Below are 7,500 nucleotides of genomic sequence, written 5' to 3' on the forward strand. Positions count from 1 at the left end.
CCTCCTCTCCGTCTGCGCTGTCTCTCCTCTCCTCGCGCTCGCTCTCGCTCGCGCCCGTCCGCGCCCGTCTCCTGTGGCTGGAAGAAGGAGAGTCGTCGTCTTATGAGCGCTCACACTGGGACTGTCTCGGAAGTGTCTCGGTCTCAGGCCCGTCTTTTTGTCACGTGGCGCGACGAGAAGAGATTTCTCCGCGCCAACTCCGAGAGACGGCAGAGTCGTCCGCGTGCGCGCGGTGCCAAGAAGTAATGCGGTTAAAAGCGGCCGCTCGGAGGACGGGGACGGGGACGGGGCGAGGTGTTTTCATGCTGCTCGGCCGCTTATCACGGCTCCGTTGGCACGGCTGCCCCTATGTAACGGGAGCTGTTTATGCATGACCTGCTGGAGTTGGCCTGTGCCCTGTACCCTGCACTCAGGAACCCTTTGGTAAATGTGTGGATAGTGCCGAGTCCCTAGAGGGAAGCACTGTGCTGGTGGCACATTGAGCTCCAGCTCAACCCTCTAGTGTGTGTGTGTGTGTGTGTGTGCGCTTGTGTGTGTGTGCTCGGTGTGTGTGTGTGTGTGTGTGTGTCTGTGTGTGCGCGCTCGTGTGTGTGCTCAGTGTGTGTGTGCTCAGTGTGTGTGTGTGCGCGCGCATGTGTGTGTGTGTGCGCGCGCATGTGTGTGTGCGCTCAGTGTGTGTGTGCGCGAGAGCGCGGCGGGGCAGGCGTGTGTTAATTACTGTGGCTCTGGTGTGTGTGCTGGAGGTGTCGCTCTTCATTAGGCCGTGTCCCCGCGGTGTTGTCGGGACTCTCTTGCTGGCCCATCGCCGCCGAGGTGGCTCACCCTGCCAGCCCGCCGCACACACACACACACACACACACACACACACACACACACCCTCCTCTCCTCTCCTCCGCTCCCCTCCCCCGTTTGATCTCCAGTGCTCCACCGCTACCCTCCTACAGGAGGCCCCCTCACCCCCACAGCCCCCCCCCCCCCCCCCAAACACACCCCCTCTACCCCCCCTGCCCTGTCCTCCTAATCCCAACTGAGCTCATTATGATGTAGCCTGCCTGCCTCTTCCTCTCCCTTTCTCTCTCTCTCTCTCTCTCTCTCTCTCTCCCTTTCTCTCTCTCTCTCTCTCTTTCTCACTCTCTCGCTGTCTGAGCTAATTACAGGCTAGCTGCGGCGGTTGCCAGTTAAGGGCCGGGGCTGTGCTGTGCTGTGCTGTGTTGTGCTGTGCTGTGCGATGGCATGGCATGGCGTGGCGTGGCTAACGTTAGCCGCGGCGGCGCTCCGGTGGAAGTGACCTGCGGCGAGCACGAGGGAGAGGCTCTGTCCGGCGCGGCGCAGCGGCTGTCCGCGGGGGTTAGCGCTGATCCCCTTCACGCGGCTCCAGGCCAGCGCTAAGTAAACTTTGCCAGGGCTAACTCGTGCTTTTACTTAAAACAGGAGGAGGAGCACAGAGAGGGCAGCTTCCCTTTGATCCCGTCTGGCCCCATTGACCATTAGCAGCCCAGTGTGATTGAGTAAGCACAGGTCCCCTCCAAAACACATTCTCCCTTCTCTCTTCTCTCTCTCTCTCTCTTCTCTCACTTTTCTCGCTCTCTCTCTTCTCTCTCTTTTCTCTCTCTCCCTCTTCTCTCTCGCTCTCTCTCTCTTTTCTCTCTTCTCTCTCTCTTTCCTCTCTTTTCTCTCTCTTTTCTCTCTCTTTTCTCTCTCTCTCTTTTCTCTTTTCTCTTATTCTCTGTCCTCTGTCTCTGTCTCTCAAAGAGAGTCTCTTTCTTTTTCTCTTTCTTTCTCTACCCAACCTGCTGCCCCTCTCCATCCGCTCATCCTCTCCCCCTTCTCTCTCTCCTCTCCCTCTCACTCTTTCTCCATCTTACCCCCCCTTTCTCTCTCTCTCTCTCTCTCTCTCCCCCTCTCTCTCTCTCGTCTTAATCTGCATCTCATGTTTATTGTGTCGGGCGAGAGGGATGGGGAGAGTGCGGAAGGTGTAATTAGGCTGGGCTTTCTTTATCAAACTGTTTCGCAGCCCAGCGAAGTAAATTACCGTTGATAGCCAACAATTAAGCGCGGGGCCGAGCGGCGCAATAACAAGCCAGCGCGCCCGCTCTGGACGCCCGCTAAGTGGCAGCGTGCCATTCTGCTGACCGTATTAAGATGATTGTGCTCGTGAAGGTTGCGCTCGTAAGTGTTGCGATGATTCGTTAATGGTTAATTACCTCCTAGCGGCGGGCGTAATTGGCGGCGGCGGCGGCTGTAGCGCGGAGAGGGCCGGGGCAGCGGCGGCCGCAGGAGCCCCATCGCCGCGCCCGCTCATTTCCTGGCGGCGGCGCCCGGACGCAGGTGCTCGTGTGTGTGTGTGTGTGTGTGTGTGTGTATGTGTGTGTGTGTGTGTGTGTGTGTGTTGCGGCCCTGGCCACCGTGCGCCCATAAAAGTCGGGGGGCAGTGCGGGCGGGGCGGCCATCGCCCGCTAATGAGCGCGCTCCTCTCCTCTCCTCTCCTCTCCTCTCCTCTCCTCTCCTCTCCTCTTCAGCAGAGACGTGGAGGGCAGCCTGTCAGCTCTGGGAGTCCTCCACACCGACCGACCCCTCCTCCTCCTCCTCCTCATCCTACTCCTACTCCTCCTCCTCCTCTTCCTCCTCCTCCTCCTCCTCCTCCTCCTCACACCGGCCTTGTGTTTTCTCCTCTCCGCTCCGCTCCTCAATCACACAAGGATGGAGCTAGAAAGGGCATCCATGAGAGTGTGTAGAAATACCATCAAGGCTCTTTCAACATGTGCCGAAAACTGAGAGGGTTGAGTGAAGCCGTTCACAGTGAAATCGCACATCCGAGGGATGTAGTGTTGAATAAGTATTAAATAAGTCCAATAAATTGCTACTGTATACGTTAAGATGGTTAACGCCTGCCTGCATGCAAAGGACGGTGTACAGTAGCTAAGGTCAATGTGTGCAGTGGCTGCTTCATTAATAGCTCTGAAGTGAGAGCGTTATTGTAAAAGCGTCTCATGTTTAATGGGGCCATGCTGTGGTGTTGAGCTCAGTGATGTTTGCCCTCAGTGGAGATTAAAATTGGCAGGATAACAGAAGGGACTCATCAACACTTATGTTATAAAGAAACAACACGACTTGAATGTCAGACAAACCTCAGTTTGATATCGGCCTAGAATGCACTCTTGGGGAAAATGATTTAAATTAGGTAAATTGCAAGAGCAAATCAAGCCAATAGGCAGATGTACTCCAATTGAAATTTCTTCCTTGTCGTGTAGCGAGGCGATGAATGTTGATCTCTTTCTCTCTCTCTCTCTCTCTCTCTCTCGCTCTCTCTTTCACTCTCGCTCTCTCTCGCTTTGGCTGTCTCTCACTATCTCCCTATCTCTCTCCCTCCCTCCCTCTCTCTCTCCCTCGCTCTCTCTCTCTCTCTCGGGCTCATTATGCATCTGTCTGGCGCGCCGTGTGTCCACACTTGTTAATTGTTGTTAAAGGTCTGCTGGTGAAAAGAGGCAGGAATTATTTAGGCCTCATAAACAGAATAAACACGGCCCTTAGCCGCAGCCTGGCACTCTCAGACGACATCAAAGCGTGAATTAGGCAGCCATTACGCGGGGAAAAAGCCTTTGAGATGATTTGTGCTGCGCACCCTCCACTGAGAGTGACCATTACAGACGTGATCCCCGACTTTGACTTTAATGAAGTTTAATAAAGTTTACCCCTTTTTGCGCCGCTGTTTTTCCTTTTCATCTTGATTGCTAAAAGGTGTTTGGAGTAATGAGAGTCTTTTGCCCTGGGTCCTAAGCTAAGATGCTAAGATAGGGGGAACACTGAGACAAGTCATGTTTTATGCATGTTTTGAAAAAGACCACGAGTGCTTGCCCCTTCCATCAATTATTTGTTAAATTAATTATTCCTAAAAGTTGGCTCAGCGTTTAATGATATGGTGGGGGTTGCTATGCGATGGCAACGCATGTCATGGCTGTGTCTGATTACTGAAATTAGGAAATTAAAACTTGTATTAATCATTTCAAAGAGCATGCATGCAGTGCCTCTAGTAGTCCTTACTGTGTCAGGCCTGATGGCTCAGTCTTTGTGTTCTATGGTTCTGAACACATTGTATGTGAATTAGAAAGCAGCAAGCTATTTGAATGCCTTGTGCTGCTAGGAGTCAGCGTTATCAGTGTAAATATGGAAGCAGCCGGTCATATGACTGAGGACTGATGGGCTGCTACTTGTGTTTTGTGGTTTTGTGTATTTTCTTATTCTTATTCTTATTATATTTTTTTTATCAAATTCTTTGGCTAGTTTGAGTTGGATACTTCAATGGCTAGTTTGATGGTACTGGGCAGGTTTCAGGTGCCCCAAGACTGCATTCACACCTTGACGAGAACATTATTTTCATGAGAACATTTATTATTAGTACTAATAGTTTAAAGCATGTGTCATACAGTACGCCATGTGTTTATAGCCCTTCTTTACACAGTCCAAGTCCAGCTTATCGTTGCCAAACAACAACTCTGTGGGGATTCTGGAGCTTTTTATAATTGCACCAGAGGAGCCGTGTTGTCATGTGCTCGGGTCCAGCTCTTGTGGGCCTGTTTGATTTCCCCTCCAGCCCCGTCTGAGTGCCGCTCACAAGCGAGCGTCTAGGTCTGACCAGGCCTGGACCCCAGCGGTCCGCCTCGTGCCCTTGAGCCATTCCACAGATGGCCTTATGTGTGCGGCGTCTGCTCCTCACTACCAGCAGCGGCGCTGGGTCCGCCGGGGCAAGCTGCCCGACTTCAGAGCCGTCTTTCCGGGCTTAGACCGCAGACAATTCCCCACAGTGGCTCCAAACGATGCCTTTCCTTAGTCCTTCACCCCTAAATGCGAGCGCGATTCCTCCTCCTCCGCAGCCTCAAAGTGCCAGGAGTGCTTTTCTGTCTCTTGTTTTTCCTGTGTGCCGAGCGTGAAATGGATAGAGGGGGGAATGAGAGGAGAAAAGGAGGGGAAGAAATAGCTAGCGAGCGCAAGCCCAGTGGTCAGAAGTGATGTACTGCGCCGCTCCCAGGGGCTGTGGATGGCAGTTTGTGCTCTAAGCTGGGTTTGCTAGCTCAGGTAAAAGATCAAATAATGGCCAATGGATGGCTCAGGGCTGCCCTTCCTTCTTTCTAGGCAGGGGAGTCAGAGGAATGCACATTAAAATGGATCATTATCCTCCGTAGACAATCTTTTGTCTTTGCATATTTTCTACATTTTTCCCCCCCTCATATTATGTAACGATCAATAACGTTTTTCCTCAAAGAGCCAGTTTCTCTGAAGTCCTACTGACGGTAGTGGTTGTTGTAAACATGTTATTGTTGCTTAATAGTGCTCTCTGGTTGGCCTCCGTGGAAGCTTTGCATCAACACATGCTACCTGGACGTTCATTATTACCATAAGCCTGTTGTGCTTCATCTCTCCCTCAGGTTTGTGAGAATGACTTGATAAATGCGCTTAAATGCATCCTGAACTTCTCCTTGCCTCAACCAGCCAGGAGAGCAATGTCTCACTCTGTGTTTTTTTTTTTTCCCGGTTTGTTTTTCACCGTTGTCCGTGCGCCGACGGCCACATTTGGGCTGCGCGCTTTGATGAATGCGGTCCACCGCTGTTGAGTGCGAGCCAACATTCTCGTTTACCCCCCCCCCCCCCCCCTCCCCTTTATTACTGGAGGCGCTTCGGCGAGACCACCAGGAACCTCTGCACCCCTGGCGTTTCCCCCTCTTTGCCTTTACTTATTTATTCCAAGACACATCCAGCCGTCCGCGCGGCCTCTGGAGAAAGGCCCCCGTTAGCATCCTGAGGGGGCTCCCCCGACTGCAAATAAACATCTGTTATTCAAATGGATGTATTCACACAAGGAATCACGGGCTATAAAGCGTTGAGGGATGAGATGGAAGTGGTGCATGGAGAGGGGGAGGAGGGGGGGGGGGGCGGAGGTAGCAGCATCTCAGAAAACAATTATACACTATTGACAAAGGAGTGGAGGGAGGAAGAAAGGGAGCCGGAGAGCGAGGATTCGCTACAGTCACTGTGTTTTTTAAGTGAACTGCTGTCAGGTCTGGCGAGACTGCAGGCTCTTGTCTCGGCGGCAGGCTGGGGTGTTGGTACACCTGGTTCTTTCTTTAGATGTGTGGGTGTTTGTGTAGACATGGCCCAGGGGCCCGCGGGCATCCAGCGAGTTTTCTTGCTGCTGCAGCCCTTAAAAAAGAAGTTGCTCATCTGCAGAGTTTGATTTGAGCCGGTAAACAAAGGACTTGAAAGTCCGACTCTGTCCTTGAGAAGAGTTGCTACAGTACCTGCACGCTGTTACCTGTGTGCTGTTTAAAGACATTCTGAGACTGCGTGCTGGTTTGGCATCCAATTCTTATTTTAATTTGTGGAAAGTCACTTCTAGATCATAATACGATCCCTATCGTATCCAGCATGATGTCTTTGTGCCTGAGAGCCTTGACTCTACAGGGTCATTAGCGTGAACTTGACACCCTCCAGTGCGAAACAGAACCATCACGGAGGACAAAACACTTACCTTTGAGGAACACAAGGCGTGTGGACCGTACGACTTTTGGTGTCGCATCAATACCCCAACATCCTCTGAGACATGCATTAGGAATCCTAGCTGACGGCGGCCATCTTATATCCAACTCTCCTCCGCCTGTGTCGTCCGTGGGGGGGGGCAGGAGCAACCTCTTAGCAGGGTGGTGCGCATTGACCGGGACATTAATAGACCAAATCTATAGCAAAGGGACGGACTTCCATCTTCCTCTCCCTCACTGAAATTGACTTTATTTATACTTGTGAGTATTGTATGGCTCTAACCGAATGAGCCTGATCACAGACGGTAAATACCAGCCCTTCTCATATCAGGGCCAGTCCTTCAGATGGCCTCCCCCACTTTTAATGGAAGAAACATCTCTTTTATTTAATGGAAATTATAGAAATTGTTTTCCTTTTTTTCTGGGTTTTTTGTTGGTTTTGAGGTTGTGTAAAAGGTTCCCAGTTGGGCTGTGGAAAAGCAGGTCGGTGAGGCAAGCCACTGCAATCCGCCGGAGGATTCCCTGCCGCTGCGGCGTACGGAGTTGCGGAGCGGATGGGAGGGGAACTAGGTGTGTGTTTCAGGTGCTGAGTCTCACTGGGGCCTACCCTGATCCTCCGCCGGCTTCTTTGGGCTCCTAATAATAACTTGAAAGTGCAGTCTTGAGCATGGCTTCTCTTCCTCTTAATTAGCCTTTAGCATGAATACAGCTAATTGCACTGAGCTAATTGGGCTTAGTTTCAGTCCTTGTCTGTGTGGATCCCACCCCACCCCACCCCACCCCCACCTTCCTTTGTACCCCACCTTCTCTCCCGACGAAGACAACTCGGCTCACCTACCTTGGGTTGTATTTTGCTTGTCACTTAGCGCTTTGATTTCTAGGTGAATGATGAGCTATTTAATTAGCGGGAGTCTTTTTATACCTCCATCTCAGTGGGGGAGAGCTTGGGCGGATGTCAGAGTTAAGGTAG

The 7,500-nt window shown here is 51.9% G+C and overlaps 1 protein-coding gene across 1 annotated transcript in view; it reads left to right on the forward strand.

Moving 5' to 3' along the window:
* The window catches only part of cntln (centlein, centrosomal protein), an 88,098-nt gene that overhangs the window by 36,142 nt on the left and 44,456 nt on the right, over positions 1–7,500 (forward strand). The window lies entirely within an intron of this gene.

This window comes from Sardina pilchardus, chromosome 2, assembly GCF_963854185.1.
Source record: "Sardina pilchardus chromosome 2, fSarPil1.1, whole genome shotgun sequence".
NCBI classification, from domain to species: Eukaryota; Metazoa; Chordata; class Actinopteri; order Clupeiformes; family Clupeidae; genus Sardina; species Sardina pilchardus.